This window comes from Haemaphysalis longicornis, unplaced genomic scaffold (assembly GCF_048455015.1).
Source record: "Haemaphysalis longicornis isolate Haplotype H1 unplaced genomic scaffold, Haemaphysalis longicornis Haplotype H1 scaffold_10, whole genome shotgun sequence".
Taxonomy (NCBI): Eukaryota; Metazoa; Arthropoda; class Arachnida; order Ixodida; family Ixodidae; genus Haemaphysalis; species Haemaphysalis longicornis.
In genome coordinates this window covers 96,881,394-96,894,953 of record NW_027526204.1, presented here as the reverse complement: position 1 = coordinate 96,894,953, position 13,560 = coordinate 96,881,394, and the positions used below count along the sequence as shown (strand labels likewise).

The following is a 13,560-nucleotide window of genomic DNA, read 5'->3' as shown; positions in this document are numbered from 1 at the left end:
GCATGCGTGTTCACAATGAAGCTTTTGCACAGCAAAAATTGATGCAGCAACTTGACGGAAGAATATTTAACTACGCTTTTCTTTTAGTTTTTGTAGTACTCTAAACATTTGATACTGACGTTGCTCTAGCGCTTGCACATAATATACACATGTATCACCATGTCGCTTTTCCCTTGCAAGCACTTGTTCAAGGGCAAGGGGGTTGATTCATCTCGCCTACTAAGCGTCAGAGCAACGTAGCAAAACACAGCGTCTATGAATCTGCCTGCATTGACGTAATTCGCCGTGAAAGTTGGCTTGGTAGCGACACGTTTGATGTTGAGGCAAACAGATCATCAAATGGGGACCATCGGGAACTAATCACCTCAGCAATATGGCAGTTCTCATCGGCTACGTCAGCCGCTCCTGTGTTCGGTGGCTTTTGTTTCCTCCCACATCGACGGCATTGCGAACCTACTGTTCGCGAACATACAACAGCGGAAGTAGCTTGGTTTCAAACTCCTCATCTCACCCTCTTACGCGGGATTTAGATTTTACACAAATGGCCCGGTACTTCTTCAAATGAGAAGACCTAGCGTTTTTAAATAGTCTGGCTCTTCGCTTGCGCGATATTAGAGAACAACTGTTGACTTCAGTGGCCTTGACTTCATGCCTTTAACACGAGTGCGGCGAAGTATGCTTTTCACCGACATGGTCGGTTCGTTGAAGTGCGCGGCCTTTGCAGTTGCTCGACTCCGTGCCTCCAGCTTCACTTTGTTTTCAGGGGCTTGAAGAGCGAGCACTTCTTTTGGCGGGACGTGTATTCATTCATGCGGACAGGCATGGAGACGCATCATGGTATAGTCGAGAAAAGGCCGGTTGAAGTAATTCTCACCGAATGACAAAAAAAGAGAAGAAAATAAGAAGACGCAACTACAGTGTAGCAGCAAAAAGGATTTATTAAGTACCGCAAGGCATTGACCTTCAATGCGCGTAAGCAAAGTTAGGTGCCCTGATGAGATTTTGTATGTTGTGGAATTTGCAGGGCACTAAAAATTACCCCTGTGTTTAACTGCAAGCCTCATAGTACTTCCATCAGAGTAATACTCTCGTCAGAGTAGTTTAGATACCCCGTTTTATTAGGTGGCGTGTCGCTTGAATTATAAAAGGGAACAAACGCGTAGTGATTCCCTAACTCTGCCAAAATTTCCACGGTCCTGCTACGGCAGAAAGTTCAGCAAGGCTCGATTGTTCGTCCAGGCATTTGATTTCTAAAAAGGCAACATTATATATTCCAAAAAAATTGAAGTGATGTTGATGAGACACTGGGTCTTTACCAAGCCATAATTCGGTCATTTCCAAGGTTCTGACTTCTACAAACATGTTGGTTTAAGCACCAGTTACCTGTGACAAAAAGCTGCATTATTCAAGAATGTTGGTTGCCTTTTATTTATGTGTCTCTTTGCACAACTTTTACTGAAGAAACAACATCTGCCATTGAACAACGTGTCTTTCTTTCACGCTTTATTAGATCAGTTTTGGCGTTACAGAAGGTAAGAAATCTCTATTAATTCTGCAAGGTGAGAAATCTCTGTTAATTCAGCCCTTCCCTTTCTGCCGGCTTTTTAGAGGTGACAGTAAACATAAGTGCTTTCTCACGCATTTACCATCCCTTCTTCTTCTGAACGTACGTTTTCTACAGAAACAACCTTTTAGGGTGGTTCCGGAACAAACGTGTTTTGGTTTCCGGTTTCGCCACTTGCATTTCTTTTCATGGCAATGGACTCCAACACAGTAAAATTCGTTTCGGCGGCAAGCTGGAAGCAAACAAGTAAAATATACGAGGTTCAGCAATGCTAGATTGTTCGTACAGGCATTTGATTTCTAAAAAGCCAATAGAATACATTCCAAAAATAAATTCTTGGTGATGTCTGGGACATAGGGTCTTTTTACCAAGCCATAATTCGGCCACTTCGAAGGTTCTGACTTATACAATGTTTGTTTGTTTAAGCACCTGTTAGTTGTCTGAAAAATCTAACCCTCACGCATGTTACTCTGATTGACTTACTGTAGTAATTTTATTGCAGAGAAAAGCAGAGCAACTGCCTTAATCGGGCGACCTATTGTTATATGTGACCCGCATAACTTGTAGGACAGACCAAATGCTGCCTAAGCCAAGTTGTAGTGTTAGATTGCTATGTAAGTTAAGACTTTGCAACAAGGGGAAACATAGCAATCTGATATGACCGCCGATAAGGCTCCTAAATGTGACTGCATGCATAGGCAGCCCGTTCACGCCCAGGGCGACAGCCCTCTTCTACTGAGAACTGAAAATATAATCTACTTATAATTTTACAAACCTGTTTAAAATTTACAATACTACCAGTCTATACTGAGACCACAGAAGGTAAGCGTAAAGTACAGAGAAAAAAGAATGCTCATTCACGCCAACTATCAAGCAGTAAGCAAAAAATATGAACAGCAACTTCGCACCTTCACAAAAGGAATTTACACTACGTAATATATACACCTCGTATTAGTATATGCTCATTTTTACGAAAAATGAAATGAAAATCTAGACATTCTATAAGCAAAACCATTACATATATAAAGTGCCAATACATGCTGGCTGGCTTGCGTGATCACATATTTGCACTGTCAATTTAAAATGCTTGGAGATTTTTTTTTTCTTTTTGATTCGAAAGCAGGTAGTGACTTCGCGTTAGTAGTGAAAAGCTCTAGCATATACAATTTATTGCCGGCAACGGGAAAAAAGGGGTATCTAAACGCACCATTATTACATTTATACTTAAATAATGTATTTCTATGTTTGTGCCTTTTAGGTTGTCTTATTGAGTAAAAATTGTATTTTAAAATGTCAATTTTGTAATCGAAATGCCGGAGTTGTCAATATATAGAATGTGGTTATACGTAGAATGTGTCGCTAACATTATAAATAATAATGAGATCGCATTTAGAGCGTGCGTTGACAATATGCAGGCAATTTGTTAGCTGCATTTATGTGCCACCGTGTGTGTTCATGTTAATTGAAGAGGTAACATAAATAGACGCGCTCAAATAATCGGTCTGGAATTTCTTACCACTTTTCGGAAAACGACAGCTGTGCCATAGCTTACATTACCCTAAATCTTCATAAGAAAGAAATAAGCTCTTGAGGTAGGCAATACTTCGCCTTTCTTGCAGCTTGAATTGAGAAGAGAACCATGTTTAGGAGCGTCCGTATGCCAGTAGTTCGTGCCGGCATAACTAGCTTGTTCAGAAGCGCCCATTACGATAATGTTCTGAGCTCCGTCATGTAAAAACTCTGACGTAGTTTTCATCGGTAAGAGGACGAACCACACGCACAGAAAAACTCAGTACCCGTAGCGACATGACATCTGCGGCCCATATTTTCTTGTTCAGAGCCGTACGTGTTGGTTACTACGTCACCACTTTTGAAAGGAATACATACGGGGCTATCATCCGTGAGAAGAGCATTTCTTCTCTTCTAACTAAGGTTTAAAAAATTTTGGTCCTAATTATCGGCCCGAACAGATTTGGGTATGCACATCGTACTAATTTGATAACGTTGTCGAGACGTAATGGAGAACCCGAAAATGCATGTACGCCTATACGAGAAGCCAGGGCTGCTGTGGTGCTGAGCGACGATGATGTCGCCGGGCCAAGTGGTGCCCGATGCTGCTAAATGTTGGAGGATAAGGAAATCGCTTTCTTCAGCAGGGACTACTAGACCGATTGAAAAGCCAGCAGGTTGTCGCGGATGAAGGACAGACTCTTGGTTAGCAGGGCTCTACTAACGCATTTGCACTCACCAGTCATGCAATTGACAGCGAAAAACTCTTCGGCCTCTGCCAGCAGTACCAACACATCATTGGCGTAAAATGGTAGCAGCTGAAGTTAGGGATTGAGCATACAAACGCCGGCCTCGTCATTTGCGGCATGAACGATCTCAGTAGAACTGCTGACTGTGGTATCGATGGTGCCGTGGGCGTGGATGGCGGTCACGTACGTACAGTCTTTGTCAAAATTTTGTGGGCCAAGCCGGAAACGCGCAGGCTGCAAAAAATTCAATGTACAAGCTTACGTCCCGAGCGAGGCCGAAACTTTTTATGCAGGAAAGGTAGAGAAAACACCTTTCTTTCTTACTGCCTTAAAATATTTTTGTCACGTGTAAAGGTAAAGCCGATTCTTTGAATTCTTTGTGGTCGAGAAGGATTAGGATTGCCCCACAAAATTTTGACAAAGGGTGTACATGCGTCAGGCGAGGCCACAAAATTGGGCTTCTGACAAGGAGCAGCAACTCAACGTGGTGTTTTCGCAGTCGCAGCTGGTGTTCCCGCGTGACACGTGTGTACAGGGTGTTGCATACGAGCAGGCGTACCCGAGCCGAGCTCCGTCGCTTCCCACATGCGTGTGGTAGCGTGGTGAAGCGAGCGGCCAGCCAATGTTGCTGCCTTGAAGAAGACCAAGAGCCGAAGGCAAACTTAGCTTGTTTACTGCAGGTCGAGAGGTGAGCCGAGGCCCGACAAGAACAATGCCCCGACGGGCGAGGTTACAGCACAGGACTCGAGCAGAGTGATAGCATTGATTCACTGCTCAAACAGGAATGAACCTCGGTGCTTTGGGCTCGTATTTATGCCCAAAGTGCTAACGGTCAAACAAGCGTTCCCTCTAGATTTTGCACACGACAGGAACGGTACAGACACACACAACGCTCTTTCCAGAGTTCGGGAGTGGCCAGTAGTAGCGGCTTACGCGAGTCCAAGAGAAGGGAGAGAGGAGGTCTCCGCAACGGCTTTCGCGTCCTTCGGACAAGTCTCTGCCTCTGTTGTCTGCCCCCACCGAAGTTTGAATCACGCAGAGAGAGAGAGGCGACAGCGATCCCGACTTTCCCAGACATGTAGCGGCGTGTTTGGATCTGTCGGCTGCAAGCGTGAGTCACCGACAGGAAGGCCTACTCGAAAGGCGCACATAGTGGAGGCTTCGCCACACAGCCGAGGAGTGCTGCACAAAGCTTGAAGCAGAGCGGCGGGCTGATTCATAACAAGAGGGATTCTGTTTAGTATGCTGAACATGTACAGTCGGCAAAAGGCTTGACTATAACGCTCGAGCGCCGAGCTCCGGACTGCGCGGGAGACACCTAGAGGTATCGTCTGGTTCGAGATAGGTAGAATGTGAGCATGCGCGGCCCGTATAAGCGCGATGTCTGCGTATCTCCTGCCCGTCGCCTTGGCTTCCGCGCCTTCTTTGACCGGAATAAGCGGTGCATGCCTGCGCTGCCGGGCCAAAAAACAAGTGTGGAGATTGCCCGCCTTAGCGTGCGCTGTGTGAGTTTTAAGTGCGGAGTACCTTATGACCGGAAATGTCCATCCCCATCCCTGCGCATAGCACTTACAATAGCAAAAAATCACACAGGCACCGGCAGGCAGACCAGGCAGAGTTAGTGTCAGTCGTCTTCCCCATTGGGCTACGACCGTGAGTTAGTACCCGCGAGTCAAACGGCTTACTCCCCCGTCTGTAACGGTGCGGAGTACCTTAGGATCGCACAGTGTCCGTCCGCGTCCATCCGTGCGCACACCACCATCAAGAGGAAATCAAGCGAAATTCGATTTGAGCCGTGAGTTGCAGTTTCATTTCGGGAATAATCAAGGTGAAACTCACGGCTCAAATCGAATGACGGTCGGGGCGCAAATCGGATGTCATTCGGGGCGCAACTTGGATGTCATTTCGAGTACCCGTACTCCGCACCCTCGCCACCATCCACGGAGTGGAGATGCTGTCATTTTTTTCGTCTGCATTAGCCTTGGCGCACAGCTGTTGTCACATTGTGTCATCGTTCTGCCAATACGCTGCATAAGTACCGCGTGCACCACCATCCGGTTTCAGCGCTTGGCTTCACCCGCCACTGCTGACGGGCTAACGCCACAATACTTAATGCACTGTGCAAGCGATCACGGACCGATATCTAGTCACTCTAGAACACCGGCAGCGGTGCGTTTTCGGCAAAAAAAGAAAAAGAAACTCCTGTCTAAATTGCGTAAGGCGCCGCAAAAATTAAGCATTGCACGTAGTTAAATGCAGCCAACGCTGTGCTAACAATCGCTAATCTCTACTATGGTTTCCGGGCCAGGCAGTGTAGGCAGCACTTCTAACGGCGAAAGACTGTACGGAAGTCAAGGCAACGGGCACCACGGCAAGGGAAACGGACGTCGCGCTGATTCTGGTCGCGCATGCTCACATTCTGCCGGTCTCAAACCAGGCGTTATCGCTAGATGTCTCGAGCGCAGTCCGGCGCATGCCGCTCGCGCGTTATAGACAAGCGTTTTGCCGACTGTACATAATGAAGCAAACGTGTTACTTGAGACGGTTGCGGCAGGAGAATGTTACTGAGAATCGAGAGTGGTGGTGCAACCGAGAGGAACAAAGACTGCCTTTTTGAGGGCCCTGTACACATAGAAGCATGTACACCACGAAAAGGAATACCGACACGAGGAAATGACGGGACGAGCGCTCGTCTTGTCGTTTTGTCGTGTCTGTGTTCCTTTTTGCCCTGAATTTACTTTTAATACGAACTACCCACTCGCCCAAGGGCGGCGTTGACCCAAAAGTACACCCTGTTAAGCCATGTACACGTCATGGCTCTGGGATGCGTTCTTTGAGAGCCTGCTGGCGATGTTGTAGTGGTGCGCTTGGTTGGTGATTGCGCAGATGCGCGACTGGCTTTCAAACAGCACGAATCCCAAAAAAAGGTTCTTGGTCGTGGAACGTCTTTAGTCCCGGAAGGCTAGGGTGGTGACTCGGCTGTACGAACGAGCTGCCGAATCGAGACCGGCGTGGTAAAGCAATGGCCGACGGGTCCTAGGGCATGATCGCAGTCCTGACGTTGCATTGGTGATGGACGCTGAGACGGTTGCCATTAATACGGCTTAAACTTGAGTGCAGGGTCATTTTCCTAGTTAGTAATTATAAAGGGAACGTAAGAAGACTTCATGCCTTCATTCATTTCGTAGAGGCTAGTCATGAACAGACGGCAAACGTATGAGGACGGGCGATCCAAGGCGCCGGTGACGCTTCTGTGTGGTAGAGAGCTTGCGTGGTGCCAGCCGCGCGGCGGCTGGTACAGACGCGCAGTGTGCGCGCCTGCATGCTTTTCAAAGCCTTGAGATTTCCTGCTGAGAGAGGATACAAAGCAGGAAGGCTGTAACATAGCATACCTTCGCAGAGAGCGTCGTAGAGGCGAAGAAATGAGTAAACGGTGCAGCCGCCAGTGTTGCTAGAAAGCACTCCGAAGATGTTGAAAAATGATTAAAACTTTTCTTTCAAACAGCGAATATGTGGCGTCCACCTGTCAAATGTGACGCTTAGAAATTGGTGATTTGCGGAGTGCGGTATTAGGATCCCCATAGCAGTGAGCTCGTACCGTGTAACGCCTCCCTTCGTGAAAGAAATGACAGCTGATTTTGTAGTTGATGTTTCGCGTCCACGTGCCGCGAGGAACGCTGAGGTCCAATCTATTCCCCGCTGAAGCTTCGCACGGGTCACACTCCGATTGCGCCCGGAGCATCATATACAAATATCATCAGCGTATGTGTATATCGAGACAGGACGTGGCAAACTCTTTTCACAGCCGATTATGGAGATATTAAAAAGTGCTGGACTTAATACTCCACCTTGCAGAACGCCACGATTTACGCTGTGCTTTGTTGTGTCGCCATCAGAGGTGGTCATAAAGTTGCTTCTGACAAAAAGACAATTCGCCAGCCAGTCATACTTACGGCCACCAAGCCCCAATGAACCCGTTTGAAAGCGGATAGCGTCATGCGTGACAGAGCCATACACAGCCTTGATGCCTAGAAACACCGCTATGGCGGTGTTAAGCAGTGCTTTTTCGCGCTTAATGCAATATGCAAGGGAGATGACATCATTGATACTGCTCCTTCCCTTTTGGAAACCAGACATCTGGGGCGGCAAATATTTCTGGTACTTAAATACCATCTATTCGAAACAGCGCCGTTTTTTCATCAGCTTGCCTACACAGCTCAAAAGCGCGATAGCCGGTACGACTGAATGTCTGTGGAATCTTTTCCTGCTTTCATTATGGACACAATACGCGCAGTCTTCAACCTTAGCTGAAGACGACCGGTCGTCTAAGATTGGTTGAAAATGACCAGGATAAATCTCTTTCCCGCATCTCCCAGATGAGGCAGAGCAGTATATGTTATGCCATCTAGGCCAGGGGAAGAAGTCTTGTTAACCGAGGATAAAGCCATGGCAATTTCAGACATTGTAAAAGTGTCATTCATACGGGGCGTCTGACCTTGTGGGCGTGCGATAGCCGGGAAAGGAAGCGACGGAGGTGATGTTGATACGGCTGCATTTTTCAAACAGAACATCTCAGCGACGTCTAAGGGTGTGGGATCGGTACGCAAGAAAATTGAACTAAATGGGTGGACACATGTCGGTGGTGTGCGGAAATTTCCGACTAGGCTCGATATTCGCAGAAGTGGTCCTCCTGGGATTCAACTTTGAGCAGAAACATTTCCACTCGTGCTTAGCGAAATTACACATGTTCCTCTGAATGCGCTTCTGCACACGCCTGGATGGTCGAATGTCTTCAGGTGCCAATGTTTTATGCGCTCCTCTTTCTGTTCTCCGGCGAAGCCTTTCAAACTCGGCGTCGAGGAGAGAGTATGACTTCGGTAATATGCGAGTCTTCGTGCTCATTTTGCGCACCGTGGCCATCGCTCTTACTAAATCATTGTAGGACCACATTGAGCTCAGGCCCACTTGGACTGTTGTGGTAAAAACATCCCAGTTTGACAATCGGACGTCATGTGTTAGATGACCACCTTGAACACCATCCAGTGTTATGTAGGTACGGACGTAGTCGTTGCAATCAAATTCAATGTGGACAGGTCAGCTTATTTTGGAACGCAGTGCTGAGCAAACCACTATGATGTCCACAGCATTTGAAACACCTCCACAGAAAAACGTTGGTTCACCGGTATTTAGTACAGTCATACCGTACTGGTAAGCAATGTATAATAAGCGGTGCGCTTTAATAGTTTTTTTACGGTTACCCCACGACGAGTGATGCGCATTAAAATCACCATTGAGTATGCGGAGGCGGCGACGGATACTCTCCAAACGGCCACTATCTAACGTTTTTCGGGGGTGGTGTGTAGCCGGCAATGACGGTTAAAGGCAAACCTTCACTTTGTACAATGGCCGCTACGTATTCGTTCCCTGCAATTGACATTAAATTATGGAGTAGAATTGTAACGTCATTCCTCAAAGCTAAAAGTAATCTTGTTGAAGGCACGCCATTTTCGAAAAGCAAGACTGTAACCTGAAAGGCGTGCGTTTTGAGATAGGCGTGATTCCAAGATTGCGATCACAAGGAAACGCTGCGGCCGAAACTACGCTAGAGCTCCATGACACGCGGCGCACTACTACCAAACATATATGCACATATAAACTGCCAGGTCTCCGTGGGCCAGCTTGGAGTATGTACATACAGCGGCGAATGGCGGCGTGAGTGATCCCCGCAACCACAGGCGGTGCCGCCAGCCTACCGAAGTCAGTTAACAATGTTTTAGTAAATTTCACAGGAGTGACACTGGATTTCGTTTTTTTTTTCACACGCACTTGTCGGGTTTCGCCTCAGGTGTTTTATTCTTACACAGGACCGCTTTCTAGTCCGATAAAGCAACGCTTCAAACGGAACGCGGAATTCAGTATAGTAGCCTTTAGCAGTATCCGTGGCACGAAGTAAGCAACAACGTAGAAAAAAAAAGCGCCCTATATAGTGCATTCTGAAAATAAAAATTGAAGACAACAACAATGCCTCTTACAACGACGTAAAAGATCCAAAAGAGCGTCCTTGCATTTTGCTCCATGTATTTACATATCGCAGAACCTTGAAAAAGTTTTGTACTGCTCGTTATTTCACAATGCCCTGATGCCCTGTGGTCTTGATTTTATGCAGTGCATGTCATGAGGCATGACATAAGGAGGACCCAACTAGACAGACAAAACTGCGTAATAAAAACCTTTTTTTGAAAAATCGGTGAGCACCGCAGCAACATTGATGCCAAATGACGCATTCTATTTACGCGCTCCATTTAACCACGCACAATTACTAAAATAAGTCATTCATATTAACTGTTTATGTTTTCTTTTAAAAAAAGGTTTGTTCCTTCAAGGTACTATGTTTTTAGAGGTATTTTTATGATATCGATTAAGCCATAACAGCCGCTTGGTCAACCGAATTGGTTCTGCATTTCACTTTCTAACTTGAAATTCCTGAGCTGCGAGATTATTTAGTAAAATGTGGCGGGCCTTCTGTTCTTTGCCACCTGTTGTTTTATTAGGAGTTGTTAATGCGAACAGATGCATTCGAATTTCAAGCAACTTTGATATTGACATGGTAGTGCCTACAGTGAACTAGAATACTTGGTATTCTAGTTCACTGCAGTAGTACCGCCCGAGTTTGCTAACTCGTCCAGTTTATACCGCACACAGATGGAGCACACAGAAACCACCTAGCGACAAATCGAAGCCGGAGCCATCTCGTGTCCGTCTGCCTGTTTTACGTGTCGCTTGTCGCACTTACCGTTAGTTTTAGTTCTGTAAATTTTAGAGAAACGAAAAACAAGCAACAGCAACCCATCGTTTTTGGGTGCTATTGTTTCCATAAACCACCGTAATTGTGTTGTTTCTCTCTGGCCCTAAGCGGAATAAATATGTCAAATTGTTGAAGTTTTTTATAGTTGGGCGAAACATTTGTAACACAAAGGTTTTTGTGACGTTCAGCTGATGGCAGCTTTATTCGAATAATTAAAAAAATAGTGGCCGCAATCAAAATAGAAAACTGTTCTTCCTTTGTTGGGGTATTTATTTCTGGTGTTCGGACACATAACCGCCTATTGTAAACCACCCCCAAAAGATTGAGTATAAGGAATAGTAACGGACACATCCAGGTTGTTGCTTGTGTTTCTAACCCGTCACCGCTAGATATTGTTGCCGTTAGTGAAAATAATTACCCACATCCGGGGCCCCACTTTCACTAAGAAAAAAACACAAATTAGAAACGCAGCTGTAACGTACGAAAGTGGTCCCAGGGTTTCTTCCTTTTATCTTCGTCCACATCAGTCGTATTCTCCGAGCTGTGGTGATCTGCAAATGTTGACGTGGGAATTGGTGAATTTCGGAAAATGGCAAAGCTATGCACGCATCGAACACAAAAAAAGATGCCACTTGTTTAGATATTCACCCATTGTTACACAAATGTTGATATTCATTCTTTGTACGCCATTTTCTCTTTGTTCAGTGTCCAAAAAGGTGGATAACGCATCAAATATTTCCACTATTCAATTGACGTTGAGCTTGGGTTTGGGTTGCTGCCTTCGAAATAAACTACAACGACCCTTTTTAGGTTATACAAAACAGTAATTCCATTTTCAGTGCCAGCCATTTTTTCTAGATAAATTAGCCCACTTTTTAAAATAAGAATGTGTGGTTCGGGTTAATTTCACAGGGACGACAAATAAACGTTTGCGCAAAAGACGAGGAAGAAGAGACGCCTTTTGCGCAAACTTATTCCTTCGTACATCATGAACCAACTAGCCAGCAATCAAGCCCTACTAAATAAACGTTATTGGCCCTATAAAGAGAAAAATGATCTGGGGATGGTTTTCATTTTGTAACGTTGCTCGTACAGGGTGCGTGACGTCTCTAGTCCAGGATTCAATGGTTTTCAGCTTCTTGTCAGACCCGGATCCCCGGACCGGAATGGTTATCCAGGTTTTCGCTCAACAGCAGGGCATCCCACTTCTACATTAACGGCACGAGCACCTATGGGAGCTCCTTGAAACCCTTGCATTCCCTTACCGAGCGGTAAAGAGTGATGGGAGTGTTGCAGAATCTGCAGTTGTAACTGTACAGACTCGGGTGCTCCACGTCCAAGTATGGGGCGTGTGGGAATGAGCACGCAAGCATTCCTTACTGAGTAGCTTCTTCTTTGATGAGTGTTGGGTGAGGTAGTGGATATTTCTGTCGGCCCCACCTCTAATGTTCTAAGATGATTCTGGGGCTTCGTGGAATTGGCGGGACCAGCGACAAGGAAGTAGCTTGAGCTTCCGTGCTGGTTGTGAGTAGTGGTTGTTGCCCGGTGAGAATGACCTTGGGCTGCGGAATTAGTCGTGATATAAACTTTCAGAAATTCGTAACCCACTTTTTACCCCTCCGACAAGTCTGGCTCATTTCCTTCTTTTTAAACTTATAGCTTATCGAGTGTAACAGGCGCCACTTTAGAGACACGACATTTCTGAAAATTTCTGCAGGCCGCATAGGAATCAGCTAATTTTGGCACTTCCAGGTTTTCTTTCGTGATCGTTGTGTTGGTGAGAGCAAGCTCTGCCTCTTCTCCGGAGTCGATGCCATCCGACTTGATAGCTGCAGAGCTTACCTCGTTTTCCTTGCTGTTGGTAGCGGTTAGTTGGTACTGACAGGTTTTTACCCAGCCTAGTTGCTGGTTGGCCTGTCTTTTTTCTTTTGCTCTGAATTGTATTCACTGCGACGCAACACCTGACGCTCTTAACCATAAATCAACGTTTGTAGCACTTTCTCTCAAAACCAAATTAGCTCGGCTGCACTTTTGGCAGCTCCATATAATATTTTTGCATTACTTGAATAGAATTCAGGCATAATGAATAGGTTTTGCTAATAAATGAAGCTCATTTTTGTACTAGTGAAGTGGTGTTTTTCTGAATCGCTTGAAGAATCACAGGGGGGCTGCAACCGTGTTATTCTGTTCTTCTGACCGCAGTATCGTTTCTGAGCTTTGCGCACTATGAATGGAACGAAAAAAAACAAATGGTAATTTTATACAGCAAACAACCAAATACTGCATTTCAAATATGTGTGAAACGTTGGTTTCTCCTTTAATGCGAAATTACAGTTGTTCCCGTGGCGCGAAAAAGTTGGCTCCAAGCGTTGGCGTGTGACGCAGAAAAGTTTCTTGAGATTGCTTCCACCGACATCACTCTTGGTACTACGTTGGTTGGTTGACTCGAGTCATCATTAACAAAAAATTAGTGTCTGCTTCTCCACGGTACTGCAAACATTGCGCACTAGGTATTCTTCGAGTAACGCCATTGCTCTTTTTTTAAATATTGGTGCACGATAGCTGGGACACCCTGTATAACGAAGAACGTAGCGCCATATATGGATGTAGAAGGCGCCATATATGGGTTGACTAGGCCATATACGGCTGTACTTGTCGCCATATATGGATGTAATTGGAGCCATATATGGTTTGGACGTGCCATATATGGCTCCACGTGGGGCCATATATGGCTATATTTGGCGCCATATATGGGCTGACCACGCCATATATGGCCCTATTTCCCCCATATATGGCAAGTTATAGCCTGATATGAACACATATATAGCTATATATGGCCACATATAATTTATATATGGGCCATATATGGAATTTTCGTAAGGGTCAGTGCACGGTGAAATACTATGAAGTTATTTGCCCATCTTGTCTTGAGA

General features: G+C 45.7%; 1 long non-coding RNA gene across 1 annotated transcript in view; it reads right to left on the bottom strand.

The window, feature by feature from the left end:
* Positions 1-1,733: 1,733 nt before the first annotated feature.
* LOC144158912 (uncharacterized) overlaps positions 1,734-13,560 on the bottom strand; it is a 19,057-nt gene continuing 7,230 nt past the window's right edge. The window contains exons 3-4 of the long non-coding RNA XR_013320200.1: positions 11,110-11,178; positions 1,734-1,796 (exon numbers count right to left, since the gene is read on the bottom strand). This is a non-coding gene — a long non-coding RNA (uncharacterized LOC144158912). The remainder of the gene's footprint in view (positions 1,797-11,109; positions 11,179-13,560) is intronic.